At 36.8% G+C, this 21,605-nt stretch overlaps 1 protein-coding gene and 1 long non-coding RNA gene across 7 annotated transcripts in view; one reads left to right on the plus strand and one right to left on the minus strand.

The window, feature by feature from the left end:
* Nucleotides 1–21,605, minus strand: part of LOC123868383 (tyrosine-protein phosphatase Lar) — a 586,441-nt gene that overhangs the window by 425,030 nt on the left and 139,806 nt on the right. The window lies entirely within an intron of this gene.
* On the plus strand, nucleotides 14,532–18,611 carry LOC123868384. Its single transcript, XR_006796637.1, has 3 exons — nucleotides 14,532–14,542; nucleotides 16,721–16,725; nucleotides 18,511–18,611. It is a non-coding gene; the product is annotated as an uncharacterized LOC123868384 (long non-coding RNA).

Genomic DNA, 21,605 nt, shown 5'->3' on the forward strand with positions numbered 1-21,605 from the left:
TGCGAAAGTGCATCTGTCTGTTTGAAGAAATTTGGTAGAGAGATAAGCATCTTGGAGACGGTCATGGGTACTTTTTTGTCCCGGAAAATCAAAGAGTTTCAATGGGATATTTAAAAACCCTGAATCTTCGTGGACCATCATCCCGTTTGGCACAGAGATAGCTTGCATCATAAAGACGCACACAGACTACTTTTTAACCCCCGACCTTAAAAGAGGGGTGTTATAAGTTTGACGTGTGTATCTGTGTATCTGTCTGTGGAATCGTAACTCCTAAACGTAAAACGTAAACGTAAGTAGCTTGATCGAGAGGGTTCTTAGCTATCATCCAAGAAAATCGGTTCAGCCGTTTGAAAGTTATCAGCTCTTTTCTAGTTACTGTAAACTTCACTTGTCGGGGGTGTTATAAATTTTTAATTTACACTTGTTATCTTGGAAAATCAGAATTCCCACGGGATTTAAAAAAAAAAACTAAATTCACGTGGATGAAGTCGCGAGCATTATCTAGTAAGTACACACTAAACAACATCGTAAACAAAAGAACTTGCACAACAAGTTTAACATCTCATACTGCCTTTCAAAACACCTTTCCTCACTTGGAATAGCTTGACAATAAAACTATCATCTTATATATCCGAGGAGAAACGCGGGGCGCGGAGGAAACGTCACAACGCCAAAGTCACATTCGATTTGCATATGGAAACACTGTAGAAACACCGCGGTACCAAAGGACTCTTTCTTGAAAATATCGCAGTATATAATTGATATACTTAATAGAAAGATACACAGTCTCGCACACGAAAGTATAAGTAAAGCATGAAGCATATAAATAAAGCACAAAAGCAATAATTTGAATAAATCCGATGACACGAGGACCTAAAATGGATTTTGATTTCAATGTATTTGCGTCTTTTGTTGTGTTCTATATAAATAAAATGATAGGTTGGAAAGTATATTATACAAACAAGTGTAAATTAAAAATTTATATCATCCCCAACAAGTGAAGGTTAAATTAACTAGAAAAGAGCTGATAACTTTCAAACGGCTGAACCGATTTTCTTGGATTGTAGCTAAGAACACTCTCGATCAAGCCACCCTTAAAACGAAAAAAAAAAAAACAAAATTAAAATTGGTTCATCAGTTTAGGAGCTACGATGTCACAGACAGATACACACGTCAAACTTATAACACCCCTCTTTTTGGGTCGGGGGTTAAAAATAAAGAGTTCAGTTCTCTAAAGCAAGACAAACTATTTTTGTCTTTGACTATGTTGTGTCATAAGATAGGCAGCGAAATGACGGTCGTCTGAGTTAGCTCTCTTTCTAAGTTAACCCAGTCTCGTGCTACGAAGGCGGGGGTGTACTTTTTTAGAAGTAGGACGTATCTTTGAGATATTTATATCAATGCTTCTGTAACACGACCTTATTTAAAAGTCACACTTTGTGCGATTTTATAAAGGAATATAAAGTTAAAACTGAAAAGTTTAAACGCGCGCTGAAAAACAATGTATTCCCGAGTTGTTCCCGGGCGGGTTCGTTTCTGCATTATTTTCTTTTGCGGCTTCGCGTCTCTTTGACGGATCGCTTTTTGCATCGTCCATATTTATGATGGTTGTTTTTTTCATTTCTTTACTTTCAAAAGTTAAACTGTTGTACTGTTCGCTTTATTAGAAACACAACTGAATATTTTTTTTTATTTCGTTCTTATGTTTTAGATCAGAACGCTTTAGAAACCTTTTTAACCCCCGACCCAAAAGAGGGTTGTTATAAGTTTGACGTGTGTGTCTGTGTATCTATGTATCTGTGTATCTGTCTGTGGCATTGTAGCTCCTAAACTAATGAACCGATTTTAATTTAGTTTTTTTTTTGTTTGAAAGGTGGCTTGATCGAGAGTGTTCTTAGCTATAATCCAAGAAAATCGGTTCAGCCGTTATAAAGTTATCAGCTTTTTTCTAGTTACTGTAACCTTCACTTGTCGGGGGTGTTATAAATTTTTAATTTACACTTGTTTATTTTATTAATAACTCGCTGGTGCCCGCGACTTCGTTTCCGTGGATATAGGTTTTTAAAAATCCCGTGGGAACTCATTGATTTTCCGGGACAAAAAGTAGCTTATGTGTTAATCCAGGGTATAACCTGTAATAGTTTATGCGTGAAAGCGCAACAAACATCCATCCATACATACATACATACAAACTTTCGCGTTTATAATATTAGTAGGATTTTGTAGTAAAACCCGTAATACTAGTAACTAAAAATATGCAGCACTCACACACCACAGTTTATAGTGACTAAACTGCACGGCAGCTTTTAGCAGAATGTCCCATTCATCTGCCCGGGTCTAAACCTAAAAGTCAATAGTTAATGGAACCCGACGTTTGGACTAAAAGATACCCAACCTAAGAGGCGCTCTTTAGTACGAGTATTTAGCCCATGAAAAACAGATGAGGTTCCCGTATCTTACGATATTTTAAGTAAAATAAACATGTTCCAGCTGTTTTAGGGATCCATGCCTCTAAAGGAAAATTATTTGATTGAGAAAACATTTGTTTTTCGTCATTTGAATTCCACTATATCCTGTCGATACCTAAAGAGATTCAAACTTTTAAAAACATGTGCGCCTAACGTGTCTAACCCTGCATTTACATATTTGCCATGGCAACGCATTCCCGTCCCCAATCATGCCTTGTAAGAGTTGCAGTGGCAAGATTATGCGCGACATATCGCAGACATCAACAACGAATCAGGGTAACGCTGTTCGTAAAAATTGTTAAGGTGCATTTACACATTTGTAAACGAGGATGCGACGAATAGCGAGCCGTGACGCGAGCTACCAGTTCGCACATTCGTCTTCGTTCTGGTCTCACAATCACGCAGTGGCGAGATTATGCGCAACATGTAGATGACGTATGACGAGTGACGCGGCGTGCCATGATAGTGAATGTGTAAATGCACGGGTATACAAATTGTAAACGTACGTTCACCATACAAAGTCGCGCTCATTCAGTTGCTACACAAGTTTTGTTTCTTTCAGGCTAATTTTTTTTTGCAAACGGAACCTAGAAAAGCAGATAAAGTACCTTACGATATTACGAGTAATAGCAAATATACTTTAGCTTTATAAGTTTCTCTACTTCAAAATGAAAAACACTTTTTCATAATTAAAGATAATAAAAAAGATAAACAGCATGCAAACACTGCGTACAAATGTAGCATTGTAAGTAAGTAGGCATTAGATCGAAATTATGGTAAAAGTTTAAGCTATTTATTTGTTTTGAAAGTAGTCTCGATTAAGTTTACTAGCTGATACCCGCGACTTCGTCCGCATGGATTCAAGTTTATGGAATCCTTGGAAACTTTTTAATTTTTCGGGATAAAAAGGAGCCCAGGCCTTTAACTATATCCATGCGAAAAATCACATCGCTCCGTTGCTCCGTTGCAGCGTGATTGAAGGACAAACCAATAAACTAACAAACAAACACAGTTTCGCACTGTGGGTAGTGATGGGTAGTGATGTGGATTGTGGCGCCACAAAATCTATACTAATAAATAAAATTGGAGTGTCTGTCTGTAATTTCGAAATAACTACCGCATATTAAGGTCATATGGTTATTTGAACGATACTATAACTGAATCACACGTTTTTAAAATTTTTGTCTGTCTGTCTGTCTGTCTGTTTGAAAAGGCTAATCTTGGGAACGGCTGAACCGATTTTGACGGGATTTTCACAGACAAGTAGAGAATTGACCAGGGAGTAACATAGGCTACTTTTTTAACCGACTTTCAAAAAGGGAGTTGTGTTTTTCTACCTATGTACACCGAAATCTCCGAGATTTCTGAGCCGATTTGCGTCATTTCTTTTTTAATCGATAGAGGAACTTTGCGACATTATTTCATAAAAAATTTGGATTCCAACTCCTCAATCCTGATGCTGCAGGGGATCTGACCAATCCACGCGGGCGAAGCTGCGGGCATCAGCTAGTTATACATAAAACCACTTGTCCATAAATGCATTTATCAGGACACGGCTCATTATTTTCCGTTTTAAATCCTCTATTAATAGCTCTCTATCATCCCCGCTGGAAATGTTTTCGTCTCGGCATTAAGACGATGAGCAGGTGCTTAAGTTGTCATTTCGCGCGTCGAGCGCGTTCTGTGTAATCCACCTAATGCTTCTAACCCTTACCACTCCCACGAAAATATATTAATATAAAACTATACTCTTTTATTTTCTCTCTTGTCTGGCTTTACAAAGATTAGCCAATGTCAAGTTTGTAGTTATTTGTAACAAATTAGTTAAACTATACAAGTATGGACCCCGTCTGTGCCGGCGCTCGCTGACATACGCAAGGCACCCCCTTAGAGCGCTTTCCAGTCAGTTTTAACAAAAAAAAACACTCCAAAAAGGTAGAGCACGCCCACCAGCTAACATCAACACAGACGAAGTCCAACTATACTCTATACACGAAAAGAAGTTAGTATAGCACTATCTCTGTTACATAATCCCACACAAATGACAGGGACAAAAATCTCAGTGGGCGCTAACCATTTTGAGGCACCAACCAATCACAAACACGTTTTCAAAAAACATTCGAAATTTAATTCGAAAATGTTTTCTTTCCGTGGATACAGTACAGATGATTCCCAAAATTTAGATTTCCAAAAATCCTTTGGGAACTAATATTTTCCGGGATAAAAAGTAGCCATGTCCGTCTCCAAATGCAAACTATCCTTGAAAGAAACTATGTCAAAATTACCTAAGCGGATGATTCGTGAAAAGGTACAAGACAGACAGACACACTTTCGCATTTATATTATAAGTATGAGATTATGGATAATTTGGAATACTGTCAAAGAATAAAGAAAGCCCATAGTCACTCACGGGGTGAGTAAAGTTCGGAGTTCTTCTACGTAAGAAATAGCTCAGCGAGGTGTGAAGCGAAAATGTCGGGCACATAGCTCATGAACCCATAAAAATTTTGGTCCAAAGATGTGGAATGGCCACCTCTTATCAGAAAGCGTAATGATGGCAGACCCTCCCTTAGGTGTGCAGACGAAATAAAGCGCCTCACAAGAAACTACGAGACCTCTACAAGAGGTATATGTCCTGACATGGCTGATTCTAAAATAATTGGCTGATTAAAAAAAAAAAAAGCTAACCAATAAAAGCCAGACTATTGACGTATTGCTTTGCATCTGCTATCCATCCAGGAACACAGGCCAGACATATTGCTTTGCACCATTAGAGATGGATATCAATGCAATGACAAAAATCTTCCGAACTCGATTCGATATCACTTCTAAAACGTAAAAAAAAACCAATGTTGTTCATGGTAGGGTTTGTTACTTAGAGTGAGTGTAAGGCTCGGTGTAGACGAAAATGCGAAATTGCTTTTCCTACTTAATGCTAGGGAGAGAGTGGATTTAAAAACATTGTGTTTTATGGGGTTTACCGAGGCATCAAATGCAAACAAGTATTATAATACCCTATTAAAACAGCCCAGAAATTTCGAGGTACTCATTTAATTAAGGATAAACAAAACTTTTGATATAGGAGTAACCATAATATTTTGAGTGTTATTAAATTATTACTTTCTATGAAAATCTGATAGATTATAGAATCGTCTGGAAAATCTAGGTCACATTTTATCATACAAGAATATGTACGAATTTCAGACCATACACATTGTGGCTAATTCTGTTTAGAAAAATTCTTTTAACAAAAAATACTTCTCCTTTTATAATGTTTCTTGCGGAAAAGGACCGTACTAGATTTAATCTTGAAAATTTAGTTTAGATATTCTATACAACAGAACTAACTACCCTGCACGTTGTATATTGACTCATAATTAAGAGGGCCATTTGATTTAGGAACTGGCCGATTTTTCTTATATAACTAATGTTTAACTGAAGAATAAAGATGTATTGGTCTCTAAGGACAAATTTTTCAACTGCCGAGTTATCTGATAGATAAATTTTGTCATTTTGGTAGATTTCCAATACAAAGACTGTCAAAACATCAAATTCTTTTACAGGGTTCCTTGTTTGCCTGAGGAATGGTTAAAAGTGAGTGAACCTAGACGAGTAAACTCAAACAAAAACTTTTCTTTTTTCGCGGCAGTTCCATTTCGTACTTCTAGCTCACTTTTCAATAAAACTTTTTTAGTCTATTTGTCTAGTACTCCCACGCAGTACGACATAGATAGGGGTCTGCGATCACAAATTACACGTCAATCCGATACGCAGTCGCGCGGACCTATCGACGAACCGCTCCGGGCCAGTGTCTGAACTGGTTAGAACTGGTTTTATTTGGTTTAAACCGGTGCCAGCCGAATGGAACTGAATAAAACCGGCACAGCGCTGCGGACGACGCAATTATGTCTATTGAGGTTTACGAACACATTTTAATTATTTTTTATGGCGTAACCACAATTTGACGGTTTTCGGATTTTTTCCTTTACTTGTGCTATAAGACCAAATTTCATTATTCTAGATCAACAATAAGTACTCTATAGGTTTTCTTGACAGACACGGCAGCCAGACGGACAGACCGGAAAGACAGACAACAAAGTGATCCTACAAGTGTTCCTTTTTTCTTTTTGAGGTACGGAACCCTAAAAATGAACCAGTATAAAAATCAACGATATTTCTGTGTATACATGCATAGTTAATATTCATTTAAATATCTTGCCCGCGTGGAATAGCACTACCGTAAATACACACATTCAATAATACATCGTGGTACAAGCAATATGTGATTTATTGGCGGCCGCGATGCTATCTGATGCTGTATGCTGGGATTGCAGCTAGTTCATTACCCAGCTAGTTCAATACATTGTAGAAATTAAACGTCGCAGCATAATTTCGAAGCGTTTTGATTTTAGACAAAATTACTACTGCATAATACAATTTCGTACCTATACCTATAGATATGAAAATTACTTATTGCAGTGTGCATTGATATACTAGAACAGTAGGTATAGATAATAATAATATGACACGAACACAAGTGTAAATTAAAAATTTATAACACCCCCGACAAGTGAAGGTTACAGTAAATAGAAAGAGCTGATAACCTTCAAACGGCTGAACCGATTTTCTTGAATTATAGTTAAGAACACTCTCGATCAAGCCACCTTTCAAACAAAAAAAACTAAATTAAAATCGGTTCATTAGTTTAGTAGCTACGATGCCACAGACAGATGCACAGATACACAAGTCAAACTTTAAACCCCTCTTTTTGGATCGGGGGATAAAAAAAAATGAGCTCGCTCAAGTGGCAACGTATTTTTGAAATGAGAACAAAATTAATTACTATAAAATAAAACTTAACACATAAGCAATAAGTCAGAAAATTTGAGTAGTAGTATTTGAAGCACTTATTTCATTTTTTAACAGGGCTCTCTCCGTCACTCGTTTCATACAATCGTAGTTCCAATTTCATTTGAATATTAAGCAACCAAAGTCCATGAAATTTTGCAGACATATTCTAGAAACTAATATCTGTGTCTGTGGTGTTTTAGATTTTTCTAAAAATATGTAGTTTTAAAATTACAGGGGCTCAAAGATTTGTATGAAATTTTTTAAGACCGCGTAACTTTGAAACCGAATATTTTAACAGAAATCTGGAAAACCACAGACATAGATATTAGTTTCTAGAATATGTCTGCAAAATTTCATGGACTTTGGTTGCTTAATATTCAAATGAAATTGGAACTACGATTGTATGAAACGAGTGACGGAGAGAGCCCTCTTAATCATTTTATTTCTATGACTATGACAGAATGAACGGTATGAGCACAGAGCAATATAATCAAACCTTAAAAATTAACAATTCATCATTTTACCGAACGAAAACCTAGATATACGAGCTGGTCGATTAACAGCTGAAATTAATAATGAATAAATAATAGTCAATATATCTGTAATTCATAAATAAGTAACTTAACAATATCGTTATTTGTAAATTATTGATTAATCTATATTAGATTAATTAATAACTTATTGATTTGGACCATTCTGTTTCTTAGTTCTTTTATCTCTAGATATCGTTAAGTTTTAATCCTATTATTCAAAATATGTTTTTTATTGAAACTCAACGATCTCCGTGTTGGGCAAATCCTCTCGGTTTGAAATAAGAATAGATGTCACATAATTTGGCGCGACCAGTACGTTTATTCTGCATTGAAAGCCAATAGGAAACATTTGTAATTGTTGTCTTGAATATTTGCCCAGATCTTTCGCCGTATAATTCTGCATTGGCCCTAAAGTTGGCCAAGCGATTTCGCCCAAGCCCAACACATTCGCATTAGCCGCTAATAAACAGGTTCCAGTGAATCTCAGCAAGAGATATTGGCCACAAGTTCCCAATTTTGGAACACAGCGTGCTCTAAATTAAGGCTAGAATCCCAACATCTCGGGGTAAAGCGCTCTGCTCTAGCCGTTTTATTAAAATGTTGTTGTGCTTATAATTTATACGTGACATTTTTAAATTCATAGCACCTTATATAACCGGCTTTAACAGTTTTATACACTGGTCGTAAATTCTGTATATTTGACTAACAAGAACTTTTCGGGCGAGTATTAAAATGGTTATAAATTGTGAAGCAACTTTATTCATAAAAGGTTTGAGTTAAGCATTTTATGGTGGATTTACGTTGAGACAGTTCACGGGCCGGGTCGATGATCCGTATGAACTAAGGGTGGATTCATATTATACCGTGCATGGATCGGGCCATACACTGTTTCAAACTTGTCAATGTTTTCATACTCTGACCAGAGATGATGGTCAGCAAATCTTCTACAAACGTACCTAAGCAAGACTGAAAACACGAGCACAATGATTTATTGAAAGGCTTTACATATAAAAATACCCTCTGAAGCTTTGTAGCACTTTTTGCGCTTAGACTGCAGGTGCGTAGCGCATGCTACGAAAGTAGCATGAACCGTAGTGAAACGTAGCACTGTGTAGTGTACCGTAGTGAAATATAGAAACGATTTCGTGTGTTAACAAAATGTACTAGTAAAATATAAAATTGCAATACTAGTAATGTAGAGGGGCATAGTTGGCTTTATAATTATTTAAATTGTCTTTATTTTGTTTAATAATATTGATTAGTTTTGCAAAAATTAATGAAATACCAAACGCTGATTTGATATAGAGGTAAACCATCCATACTATCCATACTAATATTATAAATGCGAAAGTGTGTCTGTCTGTCTGCTACCTTTTCACGGCCCAACAGTTTAACCGATTTTGACGTTTGGTACAGAGTTAGCTTACATCCCGGGGATGGACATAGGCTACTTTTTATCCCGGAAAATCAAAGAGTCCCCACGGGATTCCAAAATAGCAATCCGCTTAACCGATTTGCATGAAATTTGGAACCGAGGTAGCTTGCATCCCTGCAATTGACATACGCAACCTTTTATCCCGGAAAATCAAATAGTTCGAATGGGATCTTTAAAAGACGAAATTCTCGCGGACAAAGTCGCGGGAATCCTCTAGTCAATCATATGTTTCTAAAATGTCAAGAATTGCAGAATCTTAAATATTGCACAGAAAAAAATCGTGGTCATAGTTTTTTTCGCACAAAACTTCTTCCTTTTATGATGTCGAATGCAAGAAAATGGGAACACGTTTATATAAATAACGTTTGTAAGGTATATTTGGCTTTTTATATAGACGCTTTTAAGTTTCAATAGAACGTAGAAACTCGATACTTCCCAAGTAGAATATAAAACGAACAAAATACGCACCCACGGCGTACTTTACGTAACATTAGGACCGACATTCCATCAAGTTTACTCATGTATTTATGTATATTAAATTACGTATTCTTACGTATTACAAAGGCATTTCGCCCCGTTATGTATGTCGTAAGGAAAGACAGTATCAAAGTATGTAATGGAGCAGCGTAGAGTTGTTACGTGAATGTACTTACTAAGGGTTTCTTGGAAAGTATACTCATTCTTGCGAGGATGCTAAGAAGTTTCTGTGTATACCTACGGGAAGTTAGGTGCAAAATACATTTTATGTTAGTTAATGAACAAATGAGACCTTATTTTTTAGAGTTCCGCACCCGAAGAGTGCCAACAGGACTCTATTACTAAACCTCCGCTGTCCGTTCGCCCGTCCATCTGTCTGTCAGCGGGCTTTATCTTATGAACCGTAATAGGTAAAGAGTTGAAATTTTCGTAGAATGTGTGTGTAGAATGACCCTTTAACAATAAATAATAAAAAAATTAAAATGCCCGTCATGAAAATTTAAAAATAAAAAATTGTTATTTCTTGTACGGTCGTACGGTACGGAACCCTTCTATGAAATAAAAGTTTAGTGGTGCTATATAGCATAGTACTTAAGATGCCGGCATTCTATTCGAGAGGTCGGGGATTCGATCCCGGGCACGCAGCTGTAACTTTTCTGAATTATGTTCGTTTTCCATCTGCCAATCCACACTGGGTCAGCGTTGCGGACTACGGCCTGAAGCTTTCTCATTCTGAAGGGGAGACCCGGGCTCTGAAGTGGGCCGGGGGTTGATCAGGATGTAGTATTTAAGATAGATTAAAAAATAGCAAACTATTAGCAAGCTGAAGTGGCAGTGGGCACACCATGCTTGTCGTAGAGGCGATGGTCGTTGGAGCCGGAAAGTCCTTGAATGGAGAGCGCGTATAAGCAAGCGTACCTACTGTGGGACGCCCTCTAGCACGATGGACCGACGATATACAGCGGCTGGCGGAAGTGGCTGGTTGAGGAAGGCTGAGGACCGGGTGTGGTGGCGCTATTTAAGGAAGGCATGTGTCCAACAGTGGACGTCCACAGGCTAATGATGATGATGATAATGAAAAAATAGCAAATAGTTGAATGAACTTGTTTATTCAGTCCTGTATGTGTTATTACTAAAAGCATCGATAAAATCGATAGATATACGGCAAAATCAATGCATTCAACCAAATAAACGTTATGTAATTACTAATTGGCAATATTTGATGAAATGGCGTTACACATTTATTATGAAACTTTAAACAGTACACATGCATATGTATGCTGAAATATATGCTATTAATAAGCATATATTTTTAAATATGCCTATCATATGATTATATATAATGCGTAGGTATCGCCTATATATATATAAAGCTGTGATAGCCTAGTGGTTAACACGTCCGCCTACTATTCGATAAGTTTGGGTTCGATCCCGGTCACGCACCTTAAGTGCGTATCAAGCAAATGAATATTTAATTGCTTAAAACTTGCTTTAACGGTGAAGGAAAACATCATGAGAAAACCTGCATGCCTGTGAGTTCTCCATAATGTTCTCGAAGCTGTATGAAGTTTGTTAATCCCGATCGATTGACTTCACTCAGACCTCAGCCATGCCGTTACCCATATACATAAATAGTATGCGAATAGGCAGGTGAACCGGTAGTAGTAATGGGTAGTTAAATCGGTTCGCTTGTAAAGTTTAAACCCAGTAACTTTTTTCGTCCAGACCAACTCGAGACCTCATGATCCATAGCCAAATAAACTAGTTAGTCACTAGGCAATTGGTCAGTGAGAATTTGACTAAAACATATTATAGGCATACAAAATTACTATTAAAATGAACTCTGTAGCAGCAGTGAGCGTTAATTTGCTGACAGAACGGTGGTTTCGCGGTCGCAATCGCATCAGTGGCGATGCGACCAGACTTTCCACTATGCATAATGTCAACTGTTTCCATATAAACAATTTTGAAATTAACTAGCTTTTGCCTATAACTCGTTTACGTTTTTAATCCTCCAAATATATAAAAGGAAAAATTGGCAGACTGACTGATTACTCAATGCACAGCTCAAAACTGGACGGATCGGGCTGAAAATAGGCTTAGCTGGATTGGGCGGAAGCTATTATGATGTAGACATCCACTAAGCTAGTAAAAGATAAATCATCATGATCAACCCATCGCCGGCCCACTTGAGGGTCTCCTTTCAGAATGAGAAGGGTTTCAGCCATAGAATGTACAAATGAAAACTTGAGCAAAAACGTTTCGTAAGAGTTGATTGAAAGTAGACCACATAAAGATCCAAACGCTCACAGTTTCTCACTCTTCTCTGGTAAAAAGATGAAGAACTTACAAGGTTGTTATGTTTCTGAGCACACTCTCCAAAGTATACGCGATAAAAGAGCGATTAAGAGGCAATATTGCATTGCTCCATGCGAAAAATCACAACCCATATTATAAATGCGTAGGTGTTTGTTTGTTGGTTTGTCCTTCAATCACGCAACGGGGCAACGGATCAGCGTGATTTTTAACATGGTTATAGTTAACAATCTGGAGAGTGACATAAGCTACTTTTTGTCCCGAAAAATAAAAGAGTTCCCACGGGATTTTTCAAAAACTAAATCGCGAACGGAGTCACGAGCATCAGGTAGTACTTGTTATAATACTTAAACCAAAGATGAACAGATACTTAATAGTTAGTCCGAAAATAAGTCCGAAGTAGTAAGAAAGCCGCAGTACACAATAGCCTTTATCTCGGCTATAACTGTACTGTTCTCCCGGTCAGAATTTGCAAGCTCATAAAGTTTGGATCCGGAACCGGGGAGCATCGATCCGGTTATTTCTGGCCGGCCATCCGCCGCCTGCAGACGGAATCAATGTCAGTCCTAATTGGGAAACACGACGGAGACATTTTTGCTCCCGATCGATAGCAAACTATTTATGGAATTGCATTGGCTCCATTGGCAACGGTTCTGGAGTAATAAATTAAAGAGATCTTTGTTTTTGAGGGCAAGTGGAGTAGCCATAAGTTTCACAATTCTTTTCTATGGGCCAGTGCAAGCAGATAGTGGAATGGAGTCTTTTTGATGACTATAAACTCATAGTTCTCACAATCAAAACCGGTGCAGGCAGATTGGAGGTGTACAGTCATCATTTTGAAACTGCCTAAACTTAGGTATCTAAAAAGCCCGTTTTGACGTTTTTCGTTCCTGATCACTAACTTTGGATGAACGTAATAACTACTGACATCAAATTGGAAGGTCAGTACTTTTATACAAATAATGAATGAAGTTATTTGTAAACAATAATTCCATTGAACGCTTGGGACTTGCCGCCTGCCGCCGCTGCTTTACGAAAGCAAATAAAACTTATTTTGGAAAGACGCCGCGCCCCTAGTCCGCTAGTTTGCATTGTATGAAGACATGAGTTTTACAAACATTTAAAAATTGTTTAAAAAAATATTTTAGATTTATTTTTCACGTCTTGATAAGGTACGTAAAGAACGATATCATGGCTCCACAGCTGCAAACAAGTTGCAACTTATATTAACCCATACCATATTTTAAGAAAACAGACAAAACCCCTAAAAAGATAATGCTATTTCTCCTAAAACATTACTAAAAGCCTCTAAAAGTGCAATAACTGTTCAGATAACTGCAATCTCAAATGAGAACGGCGCCGAAGGGACCGCTGAAACTTTGCTTAAGCGAAAAGAAGTGCAGTTTACCTTAACAGTTGGGAGGTATAAAAAGCAACGACGAGGTAGAGAGATACCTCTAAGCGTAAAATCCCGCTTGCGACTTTTTGTTTCAAAACTTTTTGTCCTGTATAGTCATAAACATGGATGTAATTTATTGGTCTGACAGATTTGATTTGGTAGTATCAACAGGCACTAAAGTTGGGCTTTTTCGGTAAACGCAGCTTGGAACGACGGATCACTGAACAGAAAGGTAGCAAGAATTAGCTAGAGTGAAGAACACGTGACCGTATGTGGAAAGTGGAGACGCTCTCTTTGAAGGGTTTTTTTACCCTGTGGATATAGTGGTTGCAGGCTTGCAAGAACTAATATTAAGAACGACGACATAAGTTAGAAATCTCACAAAGAAATCACAATCTGTTCATTAAGAGAAGTAACCCTCTATGCAGATGTAGTTGGTTCAAAGAATAAATCTTAATGTTTTGTAGACATATAAGTACCAATACCAACCACCAACACCAATACCAATGGAAATAATAAATAATGGAAAACCATATATAGGTATAAACAAATATGGTTTTCCAGATTTCTGTAAAAATGTGCAGTTTTAAAGTTACACTAGCACAAAGGAAATTAATATAAAAATACGTATTTATAACATGGACAAAATGGATTAACATAGGTACTAACAGATTTAATTAATAAGTAATTAGTATTATTTATTGAACCTACCCTCGGTTGCCTCTATTATATTTTGTCTTTCTGCATGGATACCAAATGGGAAGCAACTTTTTGTCGAATGACAAAAACTTAGCGCCGCAGTCGCTAGTGTGTACTAATCGTAACTAAAGGCTAATAGAGATTTGCATATCGGGGACGTTAGTGCGTTTTGTATGGCCACATACGTACCTAGTCTCTGGTGGAGATTTTTTTCTTTGTAACCCTATACAGGAAGCTTGGATCGAGGCCAGCTTCGTCCGTTGTTTACGAGATCGGTATTGATAGCGAGTTTACTATTGCGAGAGTATGAATAGATAGCTGTTATTTCTTTACTAGACTTCACGACCCGCGAGTTCTTCCGCTTGTATTTAGCGTGGAGACTTTTTGATTTTCCGGGATAAAAGGTAGCCTATATTTTCCTTGGGGATGCAAACTATATCTGCACTTACTGGATTTCCCAAAATCGGTAAAACAAATAGACCGTAAACAGGGAAGATTAGATTTGAAGGCAGTATAAGTAGGTATAGTGGCTGGATGAGGAAGGCTGAGGAACGGGTGTGGTGGCGCTCTATGGGGAAAGTCTATGTTCAACGGTGGACGTCCACAGGCTGATGATGATGATGATGATGATAATTATAAATGTATGTACCTACTTACTATGTTTGAATTACTAGTTATGATTAAAGTTTTAAATATTTAGTTTCATTCAATGGTAGGTTTCACAAATAGTAAATGAACACTTCCAATATAAATCAAAATTTAAAAACCCCCGACACAAAAACTTCTATAAGAAAACTAGAAAAGAGCTGATAACTTTCAAACGGCTGAACTGATTTTCTTCGATTATAGCTAAGAACACTCTCGATCGAGCCACCTTTCAAACAAAAAAAAAACTAAATTAAAATCGGTTCATTCGTTTAGGAGCTACGAAGCCACAGATAGATACACAGATACACAAGTCAAACTTATAACACTTCTTTTTATGGGTCGGGGGTTAAAAATAAAAATATTTGTAAAGCAATATCACAGTTTTAATGGTAAAACCGCGCGAATACTATTATATGTTCTTGGAAAGTTATATGTCCAGCGGTGGACACATACATGCGGATGGAATGGAATGGAATGCGATGTTTGTCTATTTGCAAATAAATAGAAATAGAAAGTTTTTATATTCAAATAAACTTTTACGAGTCCTGACGAAACGTCACTGAATCTATCACTGGTTCAAAACGCCCTTTCCACCAAGAACTTGGTTCTATTACATTCTATTCTTATAATAATAATTATCTACATGTACGTCTACCAATTAATCCATTGCTCAATTATTATTATTAATAATTAATTAATTAATTATCAATATCCACTCAAGCTAACAAGGTAAGTTAACAACGCAAACCATGATTACCAACATGATCGAAATACATTAGTTATGGATAGCTGTATGTATAGCTCTGTTAGAGGATTTGCAAAAAAAATCCTTACTAATATTATAAATAAATGCGAAAGTAACTCTGTCTGTCTGTGTGTTACGCAATCAATTAAATTTGGTACAAAGATAGTCTAAAGCCTGAGTAAGGACATAGGCAAATTTTTAATGTAAAATAAAGGACTGTAAGGGAATGAAAGTTTGAATGGAAGTTACGTCATTTTTAAAGCTAGAAGCATAAAACTTATTTTTTGGGCTTTTGGGTAGATATATTTAGATAAATAAATATGACATTCAAAGTTTTTTGAAATTTTACCCTAAAGGGGGTAAAAATAGTGGATGAAAGTTTTTTTTATTTTTATTTTACCAAAATATTAGTAACTCTGTTACTTTCACATTTGTAATATTGTTAAAAATAAACAGTACGGATGTTAAGGTGTACAATAAAGAATGTTTTACTTTACCTACATAAAATATGCGAAGCCAAGATCGTTTTTGTGCCAACATAGTAAGCATAGCATGGGGTTAACAAAGACTATGGTAATACCATACATACGAGTATAATATTGTAGAATTATTATTTACATTGAAGCCGTAATTTTTGATTTGGCACGCGTCGAACTGGTTAACTGCTCTAACAAAGGGTGGGAACGAAGTTGATGCGAACTTGGCTTATTAGCCGGGGAACTTTGAACAATCACAAAGTTGAAAATTTCATACTCCATGCGCCTAATAATACATTTGAATGAGCACTTATGTTGTTTGGAGTTTGAACAGAGTTAATGGGTATATTAGCGCTATTGTCAAAGTAAAAAAAATTAAGGGATGAGTTAAGAAAAAACACAAAGTAAACGGTATTTAGAAAGGGGATTGAATTCCAAAATTTTACGAATTAAGTAGCATTTTTTCGCCGGTCAGTTGTCTTCTAAAAATAAGATAGACGACCAGATATTGGCGCTGATTCTGTCATCTTTCTATAAACTAAATCTAGAGTAAGTATTTGCATCGTTTTCTTTTTAATATTGCTAAAAAGGACGGAACATGGATTTTCTTAATTTTGGTGCAAGCTACACAATTAACAAGTGTAAATTAAAAATTTATAACACCCCCCACAAGTGAAGGTTACAGTAACTAGAAAAGAGCTGATAACTTTGAAACGGCTGAACAGATTTCCTTGGATTATAGCTAAGAACACTCGCGAACAAGCCACCTTTCAAACGAAAAAACTAAATTAAAATCGGTAAATTAGTTTAGGTGCTACGATTCCACAGATTACACTCGTAAAACTTATAACACCCCTCTTTTTGGGTTGGAGGTTAAAAATAAGCAATGGCAGCTAAGGTCACGAGGTTCGACAGCTCTAAATTATATTTAAAACTGTCAAACTGTGGCTGTCCTTTTCATATAACATTATGAGGAGGATGCGCGATACTTTATATCGCGAATAATCAAAATTATCCCACGAAATTTTTAAACAACTAAATCAACTTGGTGTAAAAGTGAGTGTTTATACTGAGCCACAAATAATATTAAAAGAAGCGAATTAGATGACCACATATAGATAGAGTAAGCCGTTGTTTCCGCACAAGTTGGTAATTTTTCAACGAGGAAGGCCGCTGGCACCTAATTTATGTTCACCGCCACAAGGAAGGAAGGTGAATTACCATACGACGTACGACCAGCAAAGAAACTGGCAAGCTTCCTAACCGATACCGAGTGAGGTACGGCTTGGCTAGCACGCATAATTTTGATAATATCTGTGTATGAGTGGGTCAAGTTATTATTGCTTGGGGAATATGGTAACGAGTTTTGGATTTCTACATATTTAAGTGTGTAACCTTTTCCTTAGAGTGCCTTGCTACTACATAATAATTTGAGATCACCGAGTTTTCTTGAAAGGGTCTCAAAAAATATTGCAAGAAATTTATTGACGGTTTTCACTAAGAAAAGAACTGATTTTCGGAGAAAGTTCTTTGCGCAGTCAGCTTTGAGTCGACTAGTTATTTTTTTTAATAATTCACTTATGAAATGCCTCTCTTGATTCAAAAATCTTAGACAAAATAGAACCCATTAAAATAAAAAGTGGGAACGCCCTATAGCATTAAAATAAATAAATGTTAGGTTTGGAAAAGGAATTGGTAGGTACTCTACCTGACTTTAAAAAAAACATGCACCTACAAATGAACGTCAAGAAAGAAAGAAAAATCCTAGATTACTAATAAATAATTGACTGTTACAGTCCTGTAGGAATACCATAAGTACTGTAAAACTGTACTGTACTGTACTGTAAACTATGAAAAGTAAAACCCAAAATATACCTTACACCCCCGACAAGTGAAGGTTACAGTAACTAAAAAAGAGCTGATAACTTTTAAACGGCTGAACCGATCTTCTTGGATTATAGCTAAGAACGCTCTCGATCAAGCCAAGCCACCTTTTAAACAAAAAAAAACTAAATTAAAATCGGTTCATTAGTTTAGAAGCTACGATGCCACAGACAGATACACAGATACACACGTCAAACTTATAACACCCCTCTTTTTGGGTCGGGGGTTAATATATAAATTAGATAGTTAAAATATCATCTATTACCCACTGAATGACTTCGTGCAAAATATCCTCCGATCCGTCCTCCAGACAGACGGGCCCATTCACTTTATCCGGTCCTATTCCACTTATCAAGCAATACACTGCACGCTACCAATTATTTGCACAATCTCATTAGTAGACCGTGTCGCCAGTCGAGATTCTTCGATCCCTATTTGGATACCCGTCAGGCATCTCATAATTTTCCTTTTTGAATCTTTTGTGAAGAAAAATCATCCTGTCATCAATGGGATTTTGCTATTACCAGTCGAAAAATACTATTGATATTTTTATGACAGTGTTTTTATGTACACTTCAAGGAATTTCTAAATATTATTTTTAAATACCTACATATCAAAAATCGCGGAACCGACAGGATTCGAACTTGCGTCTTATCGGTTCGCACTCGACACTCTGACCGCTAAGCCACCGTTTCGCTTCAGTAACGTTTGTGATATGTATGGTCAAAAGCGACTGTTAATGTCATCTAGTAGCGACACTTTGCAGCTATCAAGACTACTTGCTCTTTGCTTCGGTATATCGAATCCTTGATACTTATTATACTAACGCCTAATACTACCAAAGTATGTAAAAGCCCAAACAAATTTTGGCGCAATAATATATAGCATAATATCTTAGTAAAAGATACAACAAAATTAAGTTAGATAAAGAAAGAGTCACATGAATAGGTAAAATCAAAAACCAAATCAGACAGACAGACACACTTTCGCATTTACAATATTAGTATGGATAGGTACTATTGTACACCTTTTGTTTGTTCGTTTTTTAGATTTGAAAGATGATATAGTGGTGATAATTAATTACTTAAACTTAAAACTAAAGCTACGAGGGTTCCAAACGCGCCCAAGTCTGAGAAGAGCCCACAAACTCAGCCGGACTTTTTTTTAAAGTAAATGAAAATTACAACTGAAGCGCAGTGGAAAAGCTCATAGCGGCTACCGTCATAAAGCATTCATAACCCGACACTGGTCATTATTCCGTTGAAGCGTGCTTTATTATAACCCATAAATATTACACAACGCTCGAACAGCCATATCAGGCCAATTCTGAATAATTGTAAACCACGTTTTTCGACATCCCGACTTTTTCTCCGAACAAGAGTTGAAGCCTATAATTTCAATTCGATACCAATGCAAACAATAAAGGGTATTTCCCTTACAAATGGTATTTTTTAAGGTTTTAGTTACCTGAAAAACGTATCAGTATCAGATAATAGTATCAGTTATAAAAAAAGGGAAAGTTCCAAATAATATTTGATCCTCTAAAAATCTAATTGATCTATTATAATATCTTTTAAAAATGATGTATTGTTTAAATGATTGAATGACGTGACCGGCCATTTGCCGTCCCAAACCGGCGGGTGAGATTAGTTAGTACATAAATAAGGCACTTAGGTTCTATTGGGTAGATATACCTATCTTTTAGAACTTAAGTTATATAGTTAAGTTGATTGATTTGATTTATTTTATACCTCAAACAAAGGGCATCAATCAATAAAAAAAAATCTACCGTTAAGCAAAATAAAATCGATCATTTAAATACATGCCTAAATAAAATATAGCCGTTATAAATAAAAGAGGCCATATTAAGTCCATGAAGATATCAACCTGAATTCTTTAAAAACCTAATAAAAGGCAGATATTAGGGGCGCAAGCATTATCGCAGTACACTAAATTGGGAGTTGATATAGAAAGGCCGATTGTTCCCAGCATCGGAGGTCGGAGACAAAAGAGGGGATACTTAAGCCGAGTGAGCCGGTAATGTTTGTTCAGAAGGCAATAATGGGTGATGTTGCCCCGACATTTGACTCGGCAAACTCGGGCCCTATTGCGGCGTAAGACTCAATTTGAGTCTTTTAAACGGGGACCGAGGCAGCGGCGTGATTGAATTCAACCGCGAATTTTGTAATAAGCATTTATTTAAAAACAATATGGGCTACATTTATAAAATTACAATAATTTAATAGCCAAGCTCATAGCTTTAGTTTTAACCAAGCTTCTAGCTTTAGTTTTAAGTTTGCGTAATTAAATATCACTATTTGAGGACACGGATGTGCCCCCGCCAAGTCGAGCTTACATTATTATTATCTTATAAATCCAACAATTAACAATCAAAGAGTGTACAATAGTACCTACCCATTTTGAATATAAATGCTTTGGCTTTAGGTTTAACGAAAATAAAGTTGAATATAATCGGAATTATATTTCTCCAATAGCACAGCAGTAGGTATAATGTCCCGGCTACATTAGCGACCAATAACGCGATGTTCAACGGCGTTTCCCGTTAAACATAGATGTAGCCACGATCAACGTACAACGGCATTCATAATGCCGTTTGGCGTTAGACGATTTTAACCCCAATTCAATTGACATTATACGTTAACCGTTCAAGTGTGGCCACTCAGTTTAACGCGTTAATTATCGCGATAATTATGGCGTTGTTGGGCATTGACGTTAACCTTAATGTAGCCGCAACATAAAGATCGCTAATCCGCTACGCGAGCAACGTTTATCTATGTGTGGTTTGGGCAAACATTCTCAGTTCCGAGTTCATAGTTACCTTGTATTTGCGTAGGTATCGTCGCATACTATTATACATTCCACCGCATTACCACACTATATTAAGCACAGTACCAACAATCCGACATACAAACGCCAAGCCATTTAATATCAAATGCGAATACCAAACAACAATGCGGAAGTCACGCTTGTCTGAGGGCTTTGAGTTTTGACTATAAACGAGGGACCTGAACTAATTTATTATGCTCCAATTGAATCTTCATTTGACAACAATTGGGCTGTCCTTTGTGAGGGAAACCTAGAGGTATTCCAACTTGGGATTTGTTTCATTATACAGCATCGGTGAGGACTGGGACCTCGATGAATAAAGGCCATCTAAACTTGGGGACGTGCGTGACATTTTGATATAGTGGAAATTGCCTTCAATGGCTTCGGGTAACGGGTTAAGCACATAGAACGGTATAAGATTTGGAGTGATGGATTGATTTATAGACAAGTAATAACGATTATTGCAATGTGACATCGGCTAGAGAACAATCTACGGCTCAAAGGAATTAATTTATGTAACTGAAGCCGCAAAACTCCGCCTATTAAGAGGCACAGATGTAGATCTACAAGAGTAAATTAAAAATTTCAACACCCCCGACAAAAGAAGGTTACAGTAACTTGAAATGAGCTGATAACTTTCAAACGGCTGAACCGATTTTCTTGGATTATAGCTAAGAACACTCTCGATCAAGCCACCTTTCAAACAAAAAGCAACTAAATTAAAATCGGTTCATTAGTTTAGGAGCTACGATGCCACAGACAGATACACAGATACACACGTCAAACTTATAACGCTCCTCTTTTTAGGTCGGGAGTTAAAAAGTATT

The sequence above is a fragment of the Maniola jurtina genome, chromosome 9 (genome assembly GCF_905333055.1).
Source record: "Maniola jurtina chromosome 9, ilManJurt1.1, whole genome shotgun sequence".
Taxonomy (NCBI): domain Eukaryota; kingdom Metazoa; phylum Arthropoda; class Insecta; order Lepidoptera; family Nymphalidae; genus Maniola; species Maniola jurtina.